The following is a 25,154-nucleotide window of genomic DNA, read 5'->3' as shown; positions in this document are numbered from 1 at the left end:
CTTGGTGTGTCCCACTTGTGGATGCTTCCGTGTCAACTCTTGGTTCACCTTGTCGTGAAGTAGAAGCTTCCACTTGGACGGACGAGGTACTCTCCTTCACCTCCGTTGGACGAACCTTGCCAATAGACAAGTCTTGGATTGCTTCCGAAGGATCTTTGTCTCCTACATCAATTGGCAATTGCTCTACTTGCGAGCCGTTAGATTCATCAAAATTCACATCTACCGTCTCTTCAACCTTTGGGGTGAAATTGTTGTAGACACGGTATGTGTGAGAGTTTGAGCCATAACCTAGTAGGAAACCTTCATGAGATTTAGAAGCAAATTTAGAACGACGATGCTTATCAAGAATGTAGCACTTTGAGCCGAATACTCGAAAGTATCCAACTTGGGGTTTGTTACCGGTGAGGAGCTCGTATGCCGTCTTGCCAAGTAGCTTGTGAAGATACAAGCGATTTGTTGCATGACAAGCTGTCTCAACCGCTTCTGCCCAAAAGTGCTTCAGTTTCTTGTACTCATCAAGCATCGTTCTCACCATTTCGATGAGCGTCCGGTTCTTCCTCTCAACAACTCCATTTTGTTGAGGTGTGTACGTAGACGAGAACTTGTGTGAAATCCCTTCTTCATCAAGAAAGGTGTCCACATTTGCGTTCTTGAACTCCGTTCCGTTGTCGTTGTGAACCTCTTGATCTTCACTTCAAACTAATTTTGGGCCTTCCTAGCGAAGTTTTTGAAGATCTTTTGGACCTGAGATTTATCATCAAGAAAGAACACCCACGTAAATCTTGAAAAATCATCAACTATAACCAGACCAAAGGAATTTCCACCGAGACTTTTATAAGCGCTGGGACCAAAGAGATCCATGTGAAGTAGCTCAAGTGGCCTCCTTGTGGTCATGATGTTCTTCACGGGATGCCTTCCTCCAACCTGTTTACCTGCTTGACAAGCACTGCAAAGTCTATCCTTATCAAATATGACATCGTTAACACCAAGGATATGATCCTCTTTAATAAGCTTGTCAAGGTTTCTCATGCCAAAGTGACCTAGTCGTCTATGCCATAACCAACCTTTTGAGGATTTAGCAATGAAGCATGTTTTAGGTTGAGCCTTTTTAGTGAAATCAACAATGTATAGATCACCTCTACGTATGCCGGTAAAGACCATTTTATGATTGTCTCGACGAAACACTTGGCAATCTATTTCAGTAAATAGGACATTGAAACCGAAATCAGCAAGTCTAGATACTGAAAGTAAGTTGTAACCAAGAGATTCAACAAGCATGACATTTTGTATGGAGCTATCATGTGATATGGCCACCTTACCAAGGCCAACCACCTTACCTTTTGAGTTGTCGCTGAAAGTGACATAATTTCGAGGACTATCATTTTCAGTAAGCTCACGAAACATGTCTTTATCTCCGGTCATGTGATCGGTACATCCACTGTCAAGGACCCATTCCTTTCCTCCTGCCATATATCCTCGAAGATTTTCCATAAGACCAAAATGTCTCATTGCATCATCAAGATCAAAGTCATCATCATCATCCTCATCATAGTATCCATGTTCAACATCGTCATGTGGTGGATCAATTCCTAGTGAGAGTGATTCATTAGTATGAGTTTGACAATAATCTTGCTTATGAATCCTAGTAGCTTCGGAAATGATATCGCTAATAATTCCTACATTTCCTTTGGCACGCATAAGATTTGTAAGTTCTAATAGACGATCACCAAACATAGGATCAGTGGAATTCATCTTAGTCAAGGCAATAGACTTATGAAGAATTTCATCTAGATTTTTCAAAGAATAATCAGGAAATCGTTCCTCAAGAAATTTCCATATAGTGTAGGCACACTCAAGAGTAGGCAGTTTTACAATCAAGTTTCTAGGCAAGCCTCTAGTGATAAGATTAACAGTTCTAACATTCCTCATCATGTCAATAGACTCATCAAGGGTAGGATGCATAGGATCAACATAAGGTGCACAAGGACTAGCAATGTACTTGTTCAAATGATATTGACTGAAAATTACAAGCATCTCATTTTTCCACTCATGAAAATACTCTCCATCAAGTATAGGCACTCTATGTCTAAGACTCCCCAAAGTAGACTCATACATCTTCCTCCAATGGTGACTAAACCAAAGCAATGGAAACCTGGCTCTGATACCACTTGTAGGACCTTGAGAAGAGGTGTCTAGAGGGGGGGGGATTAGACACTAAGTACCAAAGTTGCAGTTTTTAACCTTTTTAAGTTTAAGTGGAGTTTAGGCACAAGTTTAACATTCACAACACATAGCAAGCAAGCATGCGAAGAGTATATGAGCAGCGGAAAGTAAAGCATGCAACTTGCAAGAATGTAAAGGATGCAACTTGCAAGAAAGTAGATGAAAGGGTTTGGAGGATTCAAACGCAATTGGAGACACAGATGTTTTTGGCGTGGTTCCGATAGGTGGTGCTATCGTACATCCACGTTGATGGAGACTTCAACCCACGAAGGGTAACGGTTGCGCGAGTCCACGGAGGGCTCCACCCACGAAGGGTCCACGAAGAAGCAACCTTGTCTATCCCACCATGGCCGTCGCCCACGAAGGACTTGCCTCACTAGCGGTAGATCTTCACGAAGTAGGCGATCTCCTTGCCCTTACAAAATCCTTGGTTCAACTCCACAATCTTTGTCGGAGGCTCCCAAGTGACACCTAGCCAATCTAGGAGACACCACTCTCCAAGAAGTAACAAATGGTGCGTTGATGATGAACTCCTTGCTCTTGTGCTTCAAATGATAGTCTCCCCAACACTCAACTCTCTCTCATAGGATTTGGATCTGGTGGAAAGAAGATTTGAGTGGAAAGCAACTTGGGGAAGGCTAGAGATCAAGATTCATATGGTAGGAATGGAATATCTTGTCCTCAACACATGAGTAGGTGGTTCTCTCTCAGAACTGGTAAGTTGGAAGTGTAGGTTTGTTATGATGGCTCTCTCCACGAATGAAGAGGAGGTGGAGGGGTATATATAGCCTCCACACAAAATCTAGCCGTTACACACAAGTTACCAATCTCGATGGGACCGAATCAACAAACTCGGTCAGACCGATTTAGTAAACCTAGTGACCGTTAGGATTTTCGGTGGGACCGAAATGCAACTCGGTAGGACCGATATGGTTACGGTTAGGGCATAACGTAATCTCAGTGAGACCGATTACACAAACTCGGTGAGACCGATTTTGGTAATTAGCTAACCAGAGAGTTGGTCAGGCAAACTCGATGGGACCGATTACTCAAACTCGGTGAGACCGATTTTGGTAATAAGTTAACCAGAGAGTTTGCATTGTAATCTTGGTAGTACCGATTACACAAACTCGGTGATACCGATTTTGGTAATGGACATACACAGAGAGATTACAATCCCATCTTGGTGAAACCGAGATCCCTATCGGTGAGACCGATTTGCCTAGGGTTTGTGGCAGTGGCTATGACATCTGAACTCGGTGGCGCCGGATAGAAAGAATCGGTGTGACCGATTTTGGCTTTAGGTTTAGGTCATATGAGTGGAAGTGGGAAAGTAGTTGAGGGTTTTGGAGCATATCACTAAGCACTGTCGAGCAAGAAACTCATTAAGCAACACCTCATCCCTTCTTGATAGTATTTGCTTTTCCTATAGACTCAATGTGATCTTGGATCACTAAAATGTAAAATGAAGAGTCTTGAGCTTGAAGCTTTTGCCAATCCTTTGTCCTTAGCATCGTGAAGGAGTTCCCACATCCTTTACTCCATGCCACTCCATTGTTGAACTTGTCTGAAATATACTAGATAAAAGTGTTAGTCCAACAAGAGATATGTTGACATTAATTACCAAAACCACCTAGGGAGCACCTGTGCTTTCATTAGGCGATATCCTTGCCCTTACAAACTCCTTGGTTCAACTCCACAATCTTGACGGAGGCTCCCAAGTGACACCTAACCAATCTAGGAGACACCACTCTCCAAAAGGTAATAGATGGTATGTTGATGATGAACTCCTTGCTCTTGTGGTTCAAATGATAGTCTCCCCAACACTCAACTCTCTCTCACAGGATTTGGATTTGGTGGAAAGAAGATTTGAGTGGAAAGCAAGTTGGGGAAGGCTAGAGATCAAGATTTATGTGGTAGGAATGGAATATCTTGACCTCAACACAAGTGTAGGTGGTTCTCTCTCAGAAAATGTATGTTGGAAGTGTAAGTATGTTCTGATGGCTCTCTCTATGAATGAAGAGTGGGTGGAGGAGTATATATAGCCTCCACACAAAATCTAACCGTTACACACAACTTACCAAACTCGGGGGGACCGAATCATGAAACTGGTCAGACCGATTTAGTTCATAATGTGACCGTTAGGCATTTCGGTGGGACCGACATGTCAACTCGGTGGGACCGATATCGTTAGGGTTAGGGCATAACGTAATCTCGGTGAGACCAATTACACAAACTCGGTGAGACCAATGTTGGTAATAGACAAACAGAGAGTTGGTCGGGGCAAACTCGGTGGGATCGATTCGCTCATCTCGGTTGGACCGAAACGTTACGAAAGGGAAACTGAGAGTTTGCATTGCAATCTTGGTGGGACCGATCGCTTATCTCGGTTTGACCGGAACGTTACAAAGGGAAACAGAGAGATTACAATCCCATCTCGGTGAGACCGAGATCCCTATCGGTGAGATCGAAAAGACTAGGGTTTCTGGCAGTGGCTATGTCAACTGAACTCGGTGGCGCCGAATAGAAAGTTTCAGTGGGGCCGAGTTTGACTTTTGGTTTGGGAAATATGTGGATGTGAGAAAGTGGTTGAGGGATTTGGAGCATATCACTAAGCACTTTGAGCAAGCAAGCCATTAAGCAACACATCATCCCCTCTTAATAGTATTGGCTTTCCTATGGACACAATGTGAGCTTGGATCACTAAAAGTAAAATGTAGAGTCTTGTGCTTTGAGCTTGAGCTGATCCTTTGTGCTTTGAATCTTGAAGGGGTTCCACATCCTCTAGTCCATGCCACTCCATTGTTGAACTTATCTGAAACATACTAGGTAAGAGTATTAGTCCAACAAGAGATATGTTGACATTAATTACCAAAATCACCCAGGGAGCAATTGTGCTTTCAACGTATCGCAGAGTCCATTCAACCGTCTCTCTCGGAGGCTGGAAGGTGCTTGGAACAGATCAGGGAGCTGCTCCGAGCAGCAGGAGACCAGAACTCCGCCGTGTCCCAGTCGCGGAACATAATTCACAGTCGATTAGTGAGAGCAGACACCGTTCAGTCGGCACACAGTCCTAGGTCACCTTTGCGGCGAGGAGATCGTGATGACCACCAAGATCGGCACCTAGGAAGAGCTCATAGAGATTATGATCGTGAGTACGCCCGCGACAACCACTGTCGAGTGCCTTCGCCCCTTCCGAGGGATGGGTCATACGCGCCCCAGCGGTATGATGATAGGTGACCATATGGAAATGACCGCAGAGTTCCAGTCGACCCTGGAGAACCTGGCTTCGATGCAAGGTTATTCCTTGTGCAAGGGTTGGTTGACCGGAATAGAGCATACAGAGAAGGGCTGGATAGAGACAGTCCCAGTGGAAGAAGGGTCCATGTTTCCGGCCCGGAGTGTTTCAGAAGAGCCATCAGGGCGGCTGAGATTCCTCACAACTTCAAATTTGCGACTCGCATCAGCAAGTTCACGGGAGAATCAAAGCTCGACACCTGGCTTGAAGTTTACCGAGTGGCTATACACATTGGAGGCGGCAGCGACGAGGTGACTATGAAGCACCTCCCTTTGATGCTTGAAGGTTTTGCCAGGGCCTGGGTGAATCAGCTGGCCCTGGGAGCATTTTGAATTGGGATGAGTTCGCCCGAGTGTTTACCAGAACATTCGAAGGCACCTGCAAAAGAGATGCTGGTCTATCGTAGCTACAGCATTGCGTGTAGAACCCGAATGAAACCTTGAGAGATTATATCTAGAGATGGATCTCTCTGCACCACACAGTGGAAAATGTGTCGGATCACCAAGCAGTCTGTGCCTTTAAAGAAGGCGTTCATTACAGAGAGCTCAGTCTGAAATTCGGTCGGACCGGAGATATGTCTCTGACTCGGATGATGGAGATTGCCACAAAATATGCTAACGGTGAAGAGGAAGACCGAATCCGGAGCGGCAAACATAAGTCAGTCGCCCAGGACACCGGAGGGGGAAATTCCAGTCGGAAGCATAAACGAAAGGCTGAGGCAGCCGGACCTGCCGAGGCAGCAGCGTTGAATCAAGGGAAGTTCAAAGGGAAGCCCAAGGGACCCTAGAATCCCAAGAAGGTAAAAGATCATGATGGAATTGATGTGATGGATTTGTCGTGTCATATTCTCACTAAGAAAGATGAAGAGGGGAATCTAATCCTCCCCAAGCATATCACTCGACAGTGTCGACTCCCGATTCAGAGCTTCCAGAAGAAAGGTCAGCCTAGCGAGAAGGATAAAGATTCTAAGAAGGAAGAAGACAAAGAAGAGGAGGATGGTGGATATCCCAATGTTAATGCCACCATGGTGATTTTTGCTGATCTTGAGAGCAGAAGTCGACTGAAAGTCATTAACAGAGAGGTGAACATGGTTGCCCCAGCAACACCAAAATATTTGAAGTGGTCAAAAACGCCTATTACATTCGACCAGTCCGATCACCCGACATGAGTTGCTACCCCTGGGTGGCAAGCGCTGGTGGTCGACCCAGTCGTTGGGGGCACCCGACTAACCAAGGTTCTGATGGATGGTGGCCGTGGCCTCAATATCCTATACGCTGAGGCTCTCAAAGGAATGGGCATTCCGATGTCCAAGATCAGCGAGAGCAATATGAGGTTCCACGGAGTCATCCCAGGAAAGAAAGCCGAATCACTTGAGTAGTTTTCGGCAATGAGAAGAATTACCACAAAGAAAAGTTGACGTTTGAGGTTGTGGATTTCCAAAGTGCTTATCATGCCATTTTTGGCAGATCTGCCTATGCTAGCTTCATGGCTCGACCGTGTTATGTGTACCTAAAGATGAAGATGCCTGGCCCCAAATGCGTGATAACGCTCTCCGGCAAATGGAAAAGAGCATAGGATTGTCTTCAGGACGGTGCGAAGATAGCAGATGAGCAGATTGTATCTGTGGAGTTTCAAGAGTATCAGAAGACTGTAGATCCGAGTGATTTGCTGTGTGCCAAGAGACCTGCCTTGGAGTCCGCATTTTAGTCGGCCGGAGAGACCAAGCCAGTTCACAATCACCCACCGATCCCAATGCTGCTCCGAGCCATATCTCAATGACACTCGACAGCAAATAGGAAGAAGCGCTCATCGAGTTCCTCCGTGAGAATTGGGACATCTTCGCATGGAAGCCATCTGACATGCCAGGTGTACCCAGGGGACTGGCTGAGCACCGTTTGCAAGTCAACCCAAAGGCAAAACCTGTTAAGGAGCATCTTCATCGGTCCACCACGGAGAAGAGAAAGGCAATTGGCGAGGAGGTGGCTCGGCTTCTGGCCGCTGAGTTCATCTGCGAGATATACCACTCCGAGTGGCTTGCCAATGTCGTTCTAGTTCCCAAGAAAGACAAATCACTTCAAATGTGTATTGACTTCAAGCACATCAATCGGGCCTGCCCAAAAGATCATTTTCCTCTGCCCCGCATCGACCAGATAGTCGACTCAACTATGGGATGTGAGCGACTGTCCTTTTTGGATGCTTATTCCGGGTAGCATCAGATCCGACTGTACGGGCCCGATGAGATAAAGACAACTTTCGTCACCCCGTTTGGGTGTTTTTATTATGTTACTATGCCCTTTGGCCTCAAGAATGTTGGTGCCACATTCATGCACATGATTCAGAAGTGCCTGCTCACTCAAATCAGTCGGAATGTGGAAGCATACATGGATGACATAGTGGTTAAGTCACGCAAAGGTTCCGACCTGTTGACTAACCTTGCTGAAACCTTTGCCAATTTAAGAAGGTAAGATATCAAGCTAAATCCATCAAATTGCACATTCGGAGTTCCTGGCGGAAAGTTACTCGGTTTTCTTGTTTCCGAACGAGGAATCGACGCGAATCCAGAGAAGATTGGCACAATCCTCCGAATGAAGCGCCCAGAGCGTGTGCATGATGTTCAGAAGCTTACTGGTTGTTTGGCTGCATTGAGTCAATTCATATCACGCCTCGGTGAAATGGCACTGCCTCTTTACCGACTGATGAAGAAGTCTGACAAGTTCGAGTGGAATGACGAAGCTGAAGCAGCGTTTAAAGAGCTCAAAGCCCTGCTTTCCACCCAGCCGGTGCTTGCTGCTCCCGTTAGTAAAGAGCCTTTGTTGCTTTACATCCCAGCCACAGGACAAGTTGTTAGCACAGTTGAGGGAGTCCCGGATTAAGGGGTCCTCGGACAGCCGGACTATATGCATGTGTCGGACTGTTGGGCTATGAAGATACAAAATAGAAGACTTCGTCCCGTGTCTGGATGGGACTCTCCTTTGCGTGGAAGGTAAGCTTGGCGATTCGGATATGTAGATTCCTTCTCTGTAACCGACTCTATGTAACCCTAGCCCCCTCCGGTGTCTATATAAACTGGAGGGTTTAGTCCGTAGGGCAAGAACAATCATAATCATAGGCTAGCTTCTAGGGTTTAGCCTCTACGATCTCGTGGTAGATCAACTCTTGTAATACTCATATCATCAAGATCAATCAAGCAGGAAGTAGGGTATTACCTCCATAGAGAGGGCCCAAACCTGGGTAAACATCGTGTCCCCAGCCTCCTCTTACCATTAGCCTTAGACGCACAGTTCGGGACCCCCTACACGAGATCCGCCGGTTTTGACACCGACATTGGTGCTTTCATTGAGAGTTCCACTGCGTCGTCATCATAAGGCTTGATGGCTACTTCAATCATCTGCAACAACGCAGTCCAGGGTGAGATCTTTCTCCCTGGACAGATCTTCATATTCGGCGGCTTCGCACTGCGGGCCAACTCGCTTGGCCATCTGGAGCAGATCGACAGCTACACCCCCTAGCCATCAGGTCAGGTTTGGAAGGTTGAAATATACCGCCGACATCCGTGGAGACTTGATCTTTGACGGATTCAAGACCATAACAGCCGCACCCTGCCGCCACGATGAACATGACCTAAATCTGTCATCGGACTGTGTGCAAGAGATAGCGCCTGTAACCGCCCTGGCCCTGGATCCAGAATAGATTGCGCCATCCGAGGATGGGAGGCTAGACCCCGCCACGGAAACCGCAGACTCAACGGCGCTAGAGCCAAACACAAATCTGACCTCCGATAAGGCATGTGTCATCGGATCTTCAGACTCATTTCCGTCCATAAGTTCCGAACCACGTATATCCGCGTCCATCTTATCTGGCTGGGTGCCGATCTTGGAGTTCAGCTCCGCGGACATTTTTCAACACTCCCCCCTAGGTGATGTGTTAAACTCATTGAAATCTCTCTCCTTCAAGGTTTTAAATAGCGGGCGTTATGAACGCTATTGCGGCCGCTGTCGGTGTCAAAACCGGCGGATCTCGGGTAGGGGGGGTCCTGAAATGTGCATCTAGGTGGATGGTAACAGGAGACAAGGGACACGATGTTTTACCCAGGTTCGGGCCCTCTTGATGGAGGTAAAACCCTATGTCCTGCTTGATTGATATTGATGATGTGGGTATTACAAGAGTAGATCTACCACGAGGTCAAGGAGGCTAAACCCTAGAAGCTAGCCTATGGTATGATTGTTGTTCGTCCTATGGACTAAAGCCATCCGGTTTATATAGACACCGGAGAGGGCTAGGGTTACACAGAGTCGGTTACAATGGTAGGAGATCTACATATCCGTATCGCCAAGCTTGCCTTCCACGCCAAGGAAAGTCCCATCCGGACACGGGACGAAGTCTTCAATCTTGTATCTTCATAGTCTTGGAGTCCGGCCGATGATGATAGTTTGGCTATCCGGACACCCCCTAGTCCAGGACTCCCTCAGTAGCCCCTGAACCAGGCTTCAATGACGACGAGTCCGGCGCGCATATTGTCTTCGGCATTGCAAGGCGGGTTCCTCCTCCGAATAATTTATAGAAGATTGTGAACACCAGGACAGTGTCCGGCTCTGCAAAATAAATTCCACATACCACCGTAGAGAGAATAATATTTACACAAGTTCAATCTGCTGACGTATTTTGTGGCATGACGTCACACCACCACCAAGCCTTTACTTGAATTGTTTTTATTGTACCACCTCAGCGCGTTTAGCGAAGCGGTTTCCTTGGCACGTCTTGTCGAAGCAGAGATTGTGTTCCCCTTATTCCGGGATTCCCATCAATACGGACGTGGGTAACCCAACCACGCCATTGATTGCGGCGCTTGGGAGATAAGCGAGTTTTATCAGGCCGGTGGGGACGCATGGTTTCGTCCGCCCATATAAGGGGATAAAGATCCACCCTTTTACCTACGCCTTCTTCCTCCTTTGCTTATCCATCTCCGCGAACTCGAGCTCCAGCGCCCAAGTCCGCACATCTCACCTCAACCTTCTCCAACTATGTCCGGATCGGGAGGCAAGTGGATGGCCTCCTCCGTTATGGAGGGGCACATCGAGAAGCTGCACAGCGCTAGATATCTGTCCAGCGACATTGCGCACCGGCTCCCCGACGAGGGCGAGCTCATCCCCACCCTCAGGCCCCATGAGAGGGTAGTATTCCTTTCCCATTTCCTCCGCGGACTGGGCTTCCCACTCCATCCCTTTGTCCGGGGGCTCATGTTCTACTACGACCTGGATTTCCATGATCTGGCCCCGAATTTCATCCTCAACATCTCGGCATTTATCATCGTGTGTGAGGCCTTCCTCTGCATCCAGCCCCACTTCGGCTTGTGGCTCAAGACCTTCAGTGTCAAGCCGAAGGTTGTGAAGGGAAGCCAAGCGGAGTGCGGAGGCGCCATGGTGGGCAAGATGCCCAACGTTACTTGGCTTGAGGGAACCTTCGTGGAAACCATTAAGGGGTGGCAATCGGGGTGGTTCTACATCACCGAGCCGTGTGACCCTGAATGGGCAGCGGCCCCCGAATTCAGATCTGGCATCCCCATACGGCTCACCTCCTGGAAAGAGAGTGGCCGGACATGGGGTGATTCGGAGGAGCTGACCGGACTCCAAGCCTGCATTCAAAAGCTAGTGAACAAGAAGCTCAAGCTTGTCAACATAGTCCAGGTCATGCTCATCCGCCGGATTCTCCCGTGCCAACAACGGGACTTCAATATGTGGGAGTTCGATTCGGCGCAGCACCAGACTTTGAGCAGGCTCTTCGACACTACGTACGAAGAGGCCTGGAGGGTGTTGTTTAAGGGCGCCGAGGCTCCCGCATCCGCTACCGAAGATCGTGGATTCAGCTCGCAGCGTCCGGCTAGCGAGGTAAGCGATTTTACCCTTTACGGGACACTTGTTTTCCATAGTTTGACTCTATGCGGGATCTAAACTCCCTGTCCTTTGACAGGACTGGCTGAAGAAGGCCGAGCAGACTAACTGTCCGGCCCCTTTGCCAGAAGACCAAGCGGACGCCCGCTTAACGGGGCTGCTGGTTCCGGCACCCCACGTGGTGCCGGAGAAGAAGGCCAAAAAGAAGGCCACGGGCACTCGAAAGAGTTCCCGTTTTCAGGTGTCATCGGACTTATCGTTCGGTGACTCCGAGGCGGACTCCTCCCACGAAAGCGAGGAGGAGAAGAAAGAGGCCTCTCCCCCAGCGGGGGGAGGGAAGAAAAGAAGGCCTCCCCAACGAGGGAGGCCGAAGGGTCCAAGAAGGGAAGGACTCTTCCCCCGGACTGCTCTGCCAACGCCGGCGACAATGACGAGGATTGGCCTTCAAGGGCCAAGCCTCTGGCGAGATCGTAAGTATCCGGACTCCCGAATAACTTCATGATTTTTCTTTTCGCCACATGGTGTATTTCTAATGCCGCATACAACCCTGCAGTCTGCCCAAGGATGATCTTCCCGCTTCGTCGAGCGGGTCCTTGGGTGCGTCGGATATGGATTCCCTTCCGACCGCCTCCACCCCCCGTGATGCGAACGATGCTGAGGTGGGATCCCGGGAAGGGACTCGCCAGGAGGAGGAGGCCCCGGAGGTGCCGCAGGGCAACCTCCCGGACTTTGCACCGGACTCCGCACCAGAACCTGTAGTGGCTCCGGAGTCCGGTGGGCGGCCCCTTCGTAAGAAGGGCAAGACCGTGACGCCGGCGGCCTCCGTCCAACCAGAGGCGCCGGATAGCTTGCTGGAGGCGCTCAACGGCGCTTCCATCAAAGAGGAACACCGCACTGTCATGAGTGCGGTGATTCAGAAGGTTCAGCTCGCCAAGAGCGGGCTGACCGAAGCCTGCAGCAGCCTTTTAACAGGCTTTGAGGTAAGAATTTTGATATATGTAAAATAGTACCGCATAGACAGTAGCCCCTGATGCTCGGTTCGGTGTTCGGAAAGAAAAGCCGGACTGAGGATCTAAAAAGATATACGCAGGAGTCATAAAAAATATGTCAATATGGGATTGCAGGCTGTGCTGCTGACCTCTGCCGCACTGACTGCGGAGGTCAATACTTTGAAGCAAAGCCTTGAGCGGTCCAAGAACGAGCTCCGTGCCAAGAAGCAGCTTGAGAACAAGGAAGGTGAGTAACACCTTATTAAAATTGTACCTTACAGAAAAGGATTTGGTTGCAAGAAGAGTGACAAGGATAACGTGGGTATTGGAGGGGCCACGAACGAGGTGGCGACCCTGAAGGAGGCGGTGTCCGCGGCCGAACGTAATGCGGCCGCGGAGCGCACCGAGCGAGAGAAGCAGGAGGCGCGGGTGGTGGAGGTACAGCAAGAGCTCCAGGCTCTCGTGAAAAAACATGAGAGTTTGGAGCGCGACTCGAAGACTCGAGAGTCCGAGCTTGCATTGGCTCTTGAGAGTGCCAAATCCCCTAAGGCCGAAGCCTACAAGGCCCTCCAGGAAATCGAGGCGTTGAAGAAAATAGCGGTGGGTAAGGCATTTTTCATGCAAAGCAAGCATGTGAGTGTGAATTACCTATCACTTACCCGAATTCGGAGCTCTCCAGGAGCGTTCTAGATCTGCCCCGCAGTGTGTCCGATGCTGCCGCTTTCTATAGGGCCGAGGAGGGGAGCTCGATGGAGAAGGTCTTCTAGTCTCAGTATGCTAAGGACGGTCATCCGGTGCCCCTTAGCGACCAGCTGAAGCAGCTGGTCGAGCTCCACAAGGTGGCCGAACAGGCCATGAAGGGCCTCATAGTTCGGCTGTGGCCTAAGGAGGCCATGCCTGGGAGCTACTTCGGCCTGGTGCGGCGGCTTGTGGATGTGTGTCCATGGGTTGAAGTCATCAAGCACTCCGCCTGTATTGAAGGTGCCCGTTGGGCCCTTGCCCGCACAAAGGTGCAATGGGGCAAGATGGATGCTGAGAAGCTTGTGACGGACGCACCACCGCCGGGCAAGGAGTATCGCACGCCCGAGATGTATTATAAGAGTGTCCTGAAGGGTGCCCGCATTATTGCGGGCGAGTGCTCCAAAGATGTAATATTTGAGTAGACTCGCATTTTGTTATCCTGTGCGCTGAAAACTTTGTTCATATGCGCTAAGCAATGCTTGTTAATTTAAAATATTACCTTCTGTGCGGCCGTTTATCAAATTTAAGAGATGGCAAGTCGTCGGCTTCAGCCCCCATGCCACGAGTGCTGGGGTGTTCGGGATAAATTGGAGCACTCTTGTTCCCATTTTTGGGTCCATCTAGGGAGGCGCTCAACGCAACAAACGAGGCAACCAGACTTATAATGCTTGAACACTCTCACTTAGCAATAGAATTCTATAATTTTAAATTTCGGCGAAGCCCCTAGTGTTCGAAAGGCCGAATTTGGGGCGCTATCCACACCTGGGCCGGACAAAGCCGGTTCCTCGCTCTAAGCGGCATAAGTCTTTAGGGACTCGAAAAAAACCTCTCGAACAGCGACTGGCTCTCGCCTCATCATGACAGTCAGTTTTAGCTTTCTCCACTGAGGCGCTCGCCCAGCTCAACTGGGGCGCAATCGCAGTGGTTCTCCCTGTGCTAACTTAGCCGATACAACGGAACGTAAGGTACCAAAACATGGGAGCCGGGCAAACCCAACTATTGACCCAAGACATGATTCGGAGCCGATGCATATAATGCTATAAGTTCGGGGTGCTGCACTTGTGAAAGTGTTCGGACTTATCACACCATGATGCGGGAAACATAAGCCCCTGGTGTATTTAGCCGTACCAAAGTGTACGGATGCAACATGTCATAAATGAACATATGTATAAGAAAGAAATGCAATTATAAGCAAAAAGGTGATGCATTGTTTATTCAAGAAATACTGCCGTGAATGCAAAACGATACAAATAGTGCGATAAGCAAGGGATGGGACTATTAAACATGTCCCCCTCCAGGGGTAGGCTGCAGAATGGTGTATAAAACAGATTTAATGCTCGTAATGGAGACCACCTGGATATTCGTCGTAGCCTTTCTCCTTCCCTGGCTGTTGCATCTTGAGTTTGGCAGGTCTACTGCCAGACGGGGCCTTCGATGAACGGAGTCCTGTGGGTAAAAAAAAGAAAAAGAGAAAAAAAAGAACGACACACATGAGAGCCCCTGGTGTGGTTAAGTTGCATTCTGGGCCTATCGTGGTCGTGCCCCTCCCCCTATGCCCATGGTATCTCCAGAGTGTAATGATGTACGCGAAGGACCAGTCTTGCAATTTTGCAAGGGCTGGGGTTGGGGCCGCATTGCTACGCGTGCTCGGAACGTGCCAGGTGGTCTTGTTGTAGGTTACTCCGGGCGCGTTTAGCCGTGTCCGGTCGCTTAACGGCCGGACTCGAGAATTGCCTTAAGAGGCCACACTGTACTTCTGCCGCCAGAGCCGCTGTATGTTCCTCCGTTCGGAGAGAGCGTTCAGTGTTTCCGTTGACCGTGATGACTCCTCGAGGGCCTGGCATCTTGAGCTTGAGGTATGCGTGGTGCGGCACCGCGTTGAACTTTGCAAACGCGGTACGTCCGAGCAGAGCATGATAGCCGCTGCGGAACGGAACTATGTCGAAGATTAACTCCTCGCTTCGGAAGTTATCCGGGGATCCGAAGACCACTTCCAGTGTAACTGAGCCTGTACAATTGGCCTCTACACCTGGTATGACGCCTTTAAAGGTCGTCTTTGTGGGTTTAATCCTTGAGGGGTCTATGCCCATTTTGCACACTGTATCCTGATAAAGCAGGTTCAGGCTGCTGCCACCATCCATCAGGACTCTGGTGAGGTAAAATCCATCGATGATTGGGTCTAAAACCAATGCGGCAAATCCGCCGTGGTGGATGCTAGTGGGGTGGTCCCTTCGATCAAAAGTGATCGGGCAGGAGGACCATGGGTTGAACTTCGAGGCGACTGGCTCCATCGCGTATACATCCCTGAGTGCACGCTTCCGCTCCCTTTTGGGTATGTGGGTTGCGTTTATCATGTTCACCGTCCGCACTTGTGGGGGGAAACCCTTCTGTCCTCTATTGTTCGGCGGTCGGGTCTCTTCCTCGTCATCACTATGCAGCCCCTTGTCGTTGTTTTCGGCAATTAGCTTGCTGCTTGCTTGAATACCCAACAGTCCCTGTTGGTGTGGTTAGCTGGCTTTTTGGGGGTGCCGTGTATCTGGCACGAGCGATCGAGTATTCGGTCCAAATTGGACGGACCCGGAGTAGTTCTTTTGAATGGCTTTTTCCGCTGGCCGGGTTTGGAGCCTCTGAATCCGGCATTGACTGATGTATCCTCATTATTGTCGCCGTTAATGTGGCGTTTGTTCTTGTTGCGATGTGACCTGCCATTGCGGTCCTTGATATCCGGACTGCCAGAATTTTTGCTGAGGTTGTTGCTGCAGGCTAGCCAGCTGTCCTCTCCCGCACAGAAGCGGGTCATGAGTGATGTGAGGGCTGCCATGGATTTCGGCTTTTCCTGTCCCAGGTGTCGGGCAAGCCACTCATCGCGGATGTTATGTTTGAAGGCCGCGAGGGCCTCCGCATCCGGACAGTCGACGATTTGATTTTTCTTAGTTAAGAATCGTGTCCAGAATTGTCTGGCCGATTCGTCTGGCTGCTGAATTATATGGCTTAGGTCGTCAGTGTCTGGTGGTCGCACATACGTGCCCTTAAAGTTATCACGGAATGCGGCTTCCAGGTCCTCCCAACACCCAATTGATTCTGCTGGCAAGCTGTTAAGCCAATGCTGAGCTGGTCCTTTAAGCTTGAGTGGGAGGTATTTGATGGCGTGGAGATCATCACCGCGGGCCATGTGGATATGAAGGAGATAGTCTTCGATCCAAACCGCGGGGTCTGTTGTGCCATCATAAGATTCAATATTCACGGGTTTAAACCATTCGGGGATTTGATGATCCATTACTTCATCTGTGAAGCATAGTGGGTGTGCGGCGCCTCTGTATTGGGCTATATCACGACGAAGCTCAAAAGAGCTTTGTCTACTGTGTTCGGCCCGGCCGGACTTGCTGTGTCCAACGCGACGGTTGTCGTCACGTATCATGGGGCGCCCACGCGATCCGTAGATCGATCTTGATTCTCTTTCCTTATCCTCCAATATATCTCGAAGTCCAGAGTGTTCCCCTGTGGCCTTGTGCTTTTCGAGCGATGCCGGGGTACGGTTCTAGTGGGGGGCCTAGAGGCCTCTCTGTCGCGGCCACGGGGTGGTCGGTCAGCCGTATTGTGCGCTGGTGATGCAAGTTTATATGCCTCCTCCTCTAATCGGGGGAGCAGCTTGCGTTTGGGGTAGCTTTTGGAGGGGCGTTCGAGCTCATGCTCTTCGGCCGCAAGGACTTCAGTCCATTTGTCGGCTAGCAGATCTTGATCAGCTCTAAGCTATTGCTGCTTTTTCTTGAGGCTGTTTGCCGTGTCCATAAGCCTGCGTTTAAAACGCTCTTGTTCGACGGGATCCTCAGGCACGACAAATTCGTCGTCGTCGAGGCTTGCCTCGTCTCCGTAGGGAGGAATGTAATTATCATCCTCTATCTCTTCGTCTGCCGCTCTCTCAAGAGGGATGGCTTCTCCATCCTCCTGTGCTGAATCTTGCTGGAGGGGGTTGTCTTCGGCACTGTCTGGGGTATTATTAGCTCCGGTGCCAGAATCTCCATTCTTGCTGCGGCGGGATTTAGAGCGGCGCCGCTGACGCCGGCGCTTGGGCTGTTTCTTGGAGGGGTCATCCTCCGCTGTTGCTTCGCCATTCCCATCCTTTGGGATATCCACCATTTATATGTCATATGATGAGGTGGCTTTCCAGTGCCCAGTAGGCGCTGGTTCTTGGTCGTCTCCGGCATCGCCGTCCATACCGTCGATGTCTTTGGAGTCGAAGTCTAGCATGTCGGTTAGATCGTCAACAGTGGCTACTAAGTGGGTGGTGGGTGGGCTTTGAATTTCTTCGTCATCCGCATCCCAACCGTCCTGACCGCAGTCCGGCCAGGGCTCTCCTGATAACGAGAGACATTTTAGCGAACTCAAGATGTCGCCGAAAGGTGCGTGTTGAAAGATGTCTGCAGCGGTGAACTCCATGATCGGCACCCAATCGGATTCGATTGGAGGGGTCACGGGAGGTTCGGAGTCCGGCGAGGAGTCCAGCACCTCGGAGTCACGAGCTTCACAAGGGACAAGGCCAGTATTCGGCTCCATCACCATAGAGGTTGCAGCCCCCGAGGCGGTGTCTAGCCACCCGTCCTCGATCTGCGCAGCCAGCTCCAAATTGAGGGTCAGAGCGGGCTCGTGTGCGGCCTCCAGGGCATTGTCCGGCTGCAGAGCTAAATCATGCCCATCGTGACAGTGCGGCGCGCTCGGCTGTGGCTCGAATCCATCGAAGATCAAGTCTCCGCGGATGTCAGCCGTGAAGTTCAAACTTCCAAATCTGACCTGACGGCCAGGGGCGTAGCTTTCGATCTGCTCCAGCTGGCCAAGCGAATTGGCCCGCAGTGCAAAGCCGCCGAATACGAAGATCTGTCCGGGGAGAAAAGTCTCACCCTCGACTGCGTCGTTGTTCATGATCGAAGAAGCCATTGAGCCTATCGGTGACGACACAGAGGAACACTCAATGAAAGCACCAATGTCGGTGTCAAAACCGGCGGATCTCGGGTAGGGGGTCCCGAACTGTGCGTCTAGGCGGATGGTAACAGGAGACAAGGGACACGATGTTTTACCCAGGTTTGGGCCCTCTTGATGGAGGTAAAACCGTACGTCCTGCTTGATTGATATTGATGATGTGGGTATTACAAGAGTAGATCTACCACGAAATCAAGGAGGCTAAACCCTAGAAGCTAGCCTATGGTATGATTGTTGTTCGTCCTATGGACTAAAGCCATCCGGTTTATATAGACACCGGAGAGGGCTAGGGTTACGCAGAGTCGGTTACAATGGTAGGAGATCTACATATCCGTATCGCCAAGCTTGCCTTCCACGCCAAGGAAAGTCCCATCCGGACACGGGATGAAGTCTTCAATCTTGTATCTTCATAGTCTTGGAGTCCGGCCGATGATGATAGTTCGGCTATCCGGACACCCCCTAGTCCAGGACTCCCTCAGCCGCTATTGCAACAGCGTGTCCTATCTGCTACAAGTCAAACGATGCGCTAGGGAATAGCGTGTTTGGCATGATGCGGCCGCTATAGCGGCTATCAGAGTGCAATAGCGTGCATTTAGATAGCATTGGTTGCAGTCATAGCGGACTTGTACCTGGTATGAATTTGAGACGCGCACTGAACCGGCCAGCCCTAACCCTAAATCAACACACTCCTCTCGTTCCCCAGTGGCTGGTGGCTGGCGGCTCCCCAGCGGCTGCATAGCCCCTGTTCCCCAGCGGCAGCAAACGCCGGAGGCCGGACGGCTGATGGCTCAACCCCCATAGCCCCTGCTCCAATCCCGTTCGTTGAGGCCGCAGCCGCAGGGCGGCCACTTCCTGCTCCTACTCTACGCACTTCCCTGGGTCGGACGAGGGGCAATCTATGACGATGGCGACGGGCCAATAGAGGGAGTCCCCTTCCTTCTCGACGCAGATCCGCAGTAGGACGGTGACCAGCGACGAGGCAGTCCTCTTCCTGCTCGACGCCGTACTGCTCGTGCTCTGCTCCTTCCGGCTCCGTCCGGCTGCTCTGCTCCTTCCTACTCTGTCCGACTGCTCTGCTTTGCTCCGGCTGCTCTGCTCTGCTCCAATCGGGCATCTCTCACCATGGTTCATCACTTCAAAGAGTCAAGGTATTGGCTTTTCTCTGCTTTTCATATACACAGATCGATGCATAGTTTAGTACCTAGATGAAATGGGGGGAGTTGGGAGCTTAGAGCATATATAAGTATAGAATAGTACATCAGTAATAGTCACTGTTTTTTTTGTACATAGGCCACTACTCACTGCGGCACTGACCGCTTAGTTACTAGTTACTAGTTAGGCTAGAACAAGTACTGAAGCACCAGATGCATAAAGTTTAGTCTGGTACTAATAAATTAGAACAATAGTACTATACTCAGTATAGTCTCTGCATTTTATCTGTACTATTAGATTTTTATTTATAAATTCAGTTTATAGTGATACACTTGCACAGGTTTGTAATTCAACAAATCAACTATCTACACTGGTAATTCAGTCAAATTAATAGCTTATGTTTCTTTCTTTTCCTGCAGTTGTAGGCTACTAGCATAATGTCTTCAGCCGGATCAGGGGCTTCGTCTGCAGCCGCAATCACAACTGGAAGAACGAGAAAAGATGCAGCATGGGAGCATGCTTTACCAATTATTGATGAGTTTAGGACCAAGAACAGAGTTGGGTGCAAATATTGCTTGAACTTTTATAATGGTGGCATTACAAGATTTAAGAAGCACTTGGCTGGACTGAGAAAGGACTGTGTACCTTGCACGCAGGTTCCTGATCATGTTAGAGAGCAAATGAGTGCCTTGATATCTGAGAATGATAAAAACAAGGATAAATCACTATATAAAATGTTGGCGCTGCGAGAGGAGGTCAGAGGGATGTATGATCACGGTGGGAATGAGGATGAAGATTGCGAAATTGTTGAGTTTTCTCCTGCAGCAAGTGGAAGCTCTCAACTTCCTAAGAAGCCTCTGATCAAGGGTCCAATGGACAGGCATCGTGCATGGCCAGGAATAGGGAAACAAACAACGGTGAATGCTCATTACAAGATCAAAGAAGCAAAGACAACTTATGATTATATCTGTGAGTTCTTCATTGAGGGTGCCCTTGCACATAATGTTGCTAGTCTTAAATCATTTACTCGAATGGTGGAAGCAATTGGACAGTTTGGTCCAGGATTGAAGCCACCTACACATTATCAGCTTGCCAATCCTTTGTTGAAGTTACAAGTTAGCAAGGTAGATGAAATGTTGAAGGTCCAAAAGGAGGCATGGGTTTCTATTGGATGCTCTATAATGACTAATGCTTGGACAGATCACCATGGAAGGAGCTTAATGAATTTGGTTGCCCATTCTTCCAGAGGTGTGTGTTTCCTCGGTGCCATTGAAGCATCAATGGAGGTTCACGATGCCAAGTTCATCTTCAGCTTGGCCATGTCTTGCATTTCTGAAATTGGTGCCGAAAAGATTGTTCAACTAGTCACAGACAATGCAAGTAACAATATTGCAGTAGCCAAGTTACTTAAGCAGAAGCATCCTCAAATATTCTGGACCTCATGTGCAGCCCACACAATCAACCTAATGCTCCAAGACATTGGAAATATACCCATAGTCAGCTCAACAATTACCAATGGTAAGACCGTCACAAATTTCTTTTATGCACACACTAGATTGTTGGCTATTCTTCGCAAGTATGCCGAAGGTGATTTAGTCAGAGCTAGTGCTACTCGATTTGCAAGTCACTACTTGAACTTGAAGAGTTTGTATGGAAAGAGGAAGCAGCTAAAGCTAATGTTTGCATCAAATGATTGGGTTGGCAGTAGTTATGCTAAGAAGCCATTGGGCAAATGTGTGTACAAGCTCGTAATGGACAATAAGTTTTGGGCCAAGATAAACCTGCTAGTGAATTATTTTGAGCCACTTGCCAATGTGCTTAGGCGGGTTGATGGAGACACTCCAGCCATGGGGTTCTTATATGGTGATCTTCTCCAAGCAAAGCAGGAAATAGCAGTTTGGTTCAACCATGTTGAGAAAAAATATGGTCCTATTTCGGAGATCATAGATAGAAGGTGGGATAACAAGATGAAAACAGCGTTGCACAAAGCTGGTTATTTGTTGAACCCTTTCTTCTACTATGATAGACAGAGTGAAATGGCTGAAGAAGATTTCATGGAAGCAGTCATAGAGTGTGCATCTGTTATGTACAAAAATAACACATAGGTGCAAGACAATATTGTCTCCCAGCTTAGTTATTACACCAAAGCCATAGATTCATTGGGAACTGAGATGGCCATTAGACTACACAAAGTAGCAACTATCACTCCTGGTAAGAATGCTAGAACTTGTGAGAGTCTTACTTGAATGTTGCTACCTGGTAGTGATGTACTTATTTATTTGTTTGACTTGCTTGTTTGCAGCAAGATGGTGGACCGTGCATGGAACTTCTGCAAAGGACTTGAAGAAGATGGCTATTAGAATCTTGAGCTTAACTTGTAGTTCTTTGGCATGTGAAAGAAATTGGTCTGCATTTAAGAGGGTAATAACATCCCCAATTAAGTTATTCCTCAATTGCTTAGTTTCTTACCATTTTTTGTTTGCATCTTGTGAATTACTAAATGGCATGTACTATTGTATTTGTGTTTTAGGTACATTCAAAGAAGAGGACCAGACTAGGCCAGAAGAAGTTGAATAACCTTGTTTATGTGATGTTCAACAAGAGGTTGGACTCGAAGTACTCCGAGAGGGAAAGGGACCCACTGCTTGCAAAATACATTGAAGATGAGCCACCAAATGAGTGGATGTTGGATGAAGAGCTATCTGAAGATGAAGCTAAAATTGACATCAATTCAAAGGGGAAACAAAAATATGTAGCTTCAAGAACTAGAGGTAAAAGAGCTCGTACAATTCAAGATGTTGAAGATGAGGAGGAAGTGGCAGAAGAAGAGGAGATGGAAGAAGAGGATGAGAACCAAGAAGCTGAGGAAGACAATGATGAAGACCAAGAAGTCTTCGATCTGACTGGAGAAGATGAAGAGGATGGTGAATGACTTGTGCATCTTGCTTCTTGCATGACCAGACTTGAATCTGTTTTATTTTGCGTGATGGTCGTGGCCTGACGGTGTCATGCACTCTTGTTGTCACTTGTCAACTTTATTCATGTGTCATCAGGTCATGTTTTTAATTCTGTGAATCTGTGATGGATCATGGATGGATGGTAATCAGGTCATGGTTTGATGGATGTAGATTAAAAAGTCTGAACTTATTTATTTGATGATGAGTGCCTATGAACCGAATATGTTGGTGGTTCTTTGATATTATGATATGGTTGGCTGGTTGCATAATTCTATGATGGATTTATTTGCATGGTTACTACTTACATGGTTGAATATTTCCTGATGGACCAATTGTTCAATTCAAGTATCATATTATTTTCAACTGATTAGAAATATACATAATAATATCTAATTTGCAAGTGGTTTTACAAATCCGCTATGCGGACATAGCGTCCGCAATATCACCCGCTATCCGTATTCTGCTATGCCGACCTCAATCCGCTATCACCCCGCTATCCGCTATTTAAAATCATGCTCTCCTTGTCAGGGGTTCTTGGCCGAACTATGTCCGGCTTGAGTGGGAAGCATACGACGAAGAACTTCGTTACCCACACACCACCCACTTGATAGCCACTATTGACAACTTAACCGACGTGCTTGATTTCGATTCAGAAGACATAGACGGTATGGACGACGATGCAGGAGAAGAACAGGAACCACCGCCCACAGGGCGCTGGACAGCCACCTCCTCATATGACATATACATGGTGGATACACCCAAAAAGACAATGGCGATGACAAAAAGGATCCAATTGAGGATAAGCCTCCTGAGAAGCAGCCGAATCACCGACGTCAGCGGCGCCGCTCTAACCACGCCATGGTAAAAACAGCAATACCGGCACAAGAGACAATAGCACTCCGGACGATGCCGAAGACAACGACGACCCCGCCCAGCCAAATTTCGAACAGGCCGAACGGGAAGACGGGCGAGCCAGCCCTGATGAACAGGCCATGAATGAAGACTTGAAGGATAGTAATTACATGCCTCTCTCTGAGGATGAGGTGAGCCTCGGCGACGAAGAATTTCTCGTGCTTGAGGATCCCGTGGAGCAGGAGCGCTTTAAACGCCGGCTTATAGCCACTACAAAGAGCCTGAAGAAGAAGCAGCAGCAACTTTAAGCTGATCAAGATGTGCTCACTGATAGATGGACTAAGGTCTTGGCAGCCGAGGAATATGGACTCGAACGTCCAACCAAAAGTTACCCGAAGCGCAAATTGCTACCTCACTTCGATGACGAGTCACTGGAGCCAGCACTACCAGCGCATGATGCGGCTGATCGACCACCTCGCGACCAAGATAAAATGGCAACTCAGCCCGAACACCAGCCCGCACTACCTCGCCGAACAAATAGAAACACACCAGCTCGGGGATACACACATGACCTGCGATACGACTTGGAGAATAGAGCAGGCCAGACCAGATCGATCTTTGGATCGCGGGGGTGCATCCCAATACGCGACGACGGCCACTACGCCGGATATAACAAACACAAAACTGTCCGAGCCGAATACCGCAGACCAGCTTCCTCCGAGCTGCGTCGCAACATAGGCCGGCATAGAGGCGCCGCACACCCCCTATGCTTCACTGATGAAGTAATGGAACATGAACTCCTAGAAGGGTTTAAACCCATAAATATTGAATCATATGATGGGACAACAGATCCCGCGGTATGGATTGAGGACTTCCTTCTCCGTATACATATGGCCCGCGGTGATGATCTCCATGCCATCAAATATCTCCCGCTAAAACTCAAAGGACCAACTCGGCACTGGTTGAACAGTCTGCTCGAAAACTTTATTTGCAGTTGGGAGAACTTGGAAGATGCATTCCTTGAAAACTTCCAAGGCACCTATGTCCGACCTCCGGATGCCGATGACTTAAGTCATATAATCCAACAGCCCGTAGAGTCAGCCAGGAAATTTTGGACTCGGTTCTTAACTAAAAAGAACTAGATCGTCGACTATCCGGATGCTGAAGCCCTAGCGTCCTTTAAGCATAACATCCGTGATAAATGGCTCACCCGACACCTTGGACAAGAGAAGTCTAAGTCCATGGCAGCCCTTACGACACTCATGATCCGCTTTTGTGCGGGCGAGGATAGCTGGCTAGCTCATAGCAACAACACCTCATGTAAGCCTGGCACTTTTGAAGCCAGAGATAGCAATGGCAAGCCCCGACGCAACAGACACAAGCGTCAAAATAATGGCGACAAGGACGAAGACACGGCCGTCAATGCCGGATTCAGTGGCTCCAATGCCGGTCAGCGAAAGAAGCCATTTAAGAGAAACAATCTGGGCCTGTCCAGTTTGGATAACATACTCGATCGTCCGTGTCAAATCCACGGCACCCCCGATAAACCAGCCAATCATACCAACAGAGAATGTTGGGTCTTTAAATAGGATGGCAAGTTAAATGCTGAAAACAAGGAAAAGGGGTCGCAAAGCAACGACGAGGAGGAGCCTCGGCCACCGAACACAGGGGGACAGAAGAAGTTTCCTCCCCAAGTCCAAACGGTGAACATGATATATGCTACTCATATCCCCAAAAGGGAGTGGAAGCACGCGCTAAGGGACGTCTACACGATGGAGCCAGTCGCCCCAAAATACAACCCGTGGTCCTCCTGTTCGATCACTTTTGATTGAAGGGACCATCCGACCAGCATCCGTCACGGCGGTTCAGCCGCACTAGTGCTCGACCCTATAATCGATGGATTCCACCTTACATGAGTCCTTATGGACGGTGGAAGCAGCCTGAACCTGCTCTGTCAGGATACGCGCAAAATGTGTATCGATTCCTCATGGATCAAACCCACAAAAACCACCTTTAAAGGTGTCATACCAGGTGTGGAGGCCTGTAGCACAGGCTCAATCACACTAGAAGTGGTCTTCAG

The sequence above is a fragment of the Triticum dicoccoides genome, chromosome 7B (assembly GCF_002162155.2).
Source record: "Triticum dicoccoides isolate Atlit2015 ecotype Zavitan chromosome 7B, WEW_v2.0, whole genome shotgun sequence".
In the NCBI taxonomy this organism is placed as follows: domain Eukaryota; kingdom Viridiplantae; phylum Streptophyta; class Magnoliopsida; order Poales; family Poaceae; genus Triticum; species Triticum dicoccoides.
The sequence above is the reverse complement of the archived record's forward strand: the minus strand, read 5'-3'. Positions refer to the sequence as shown.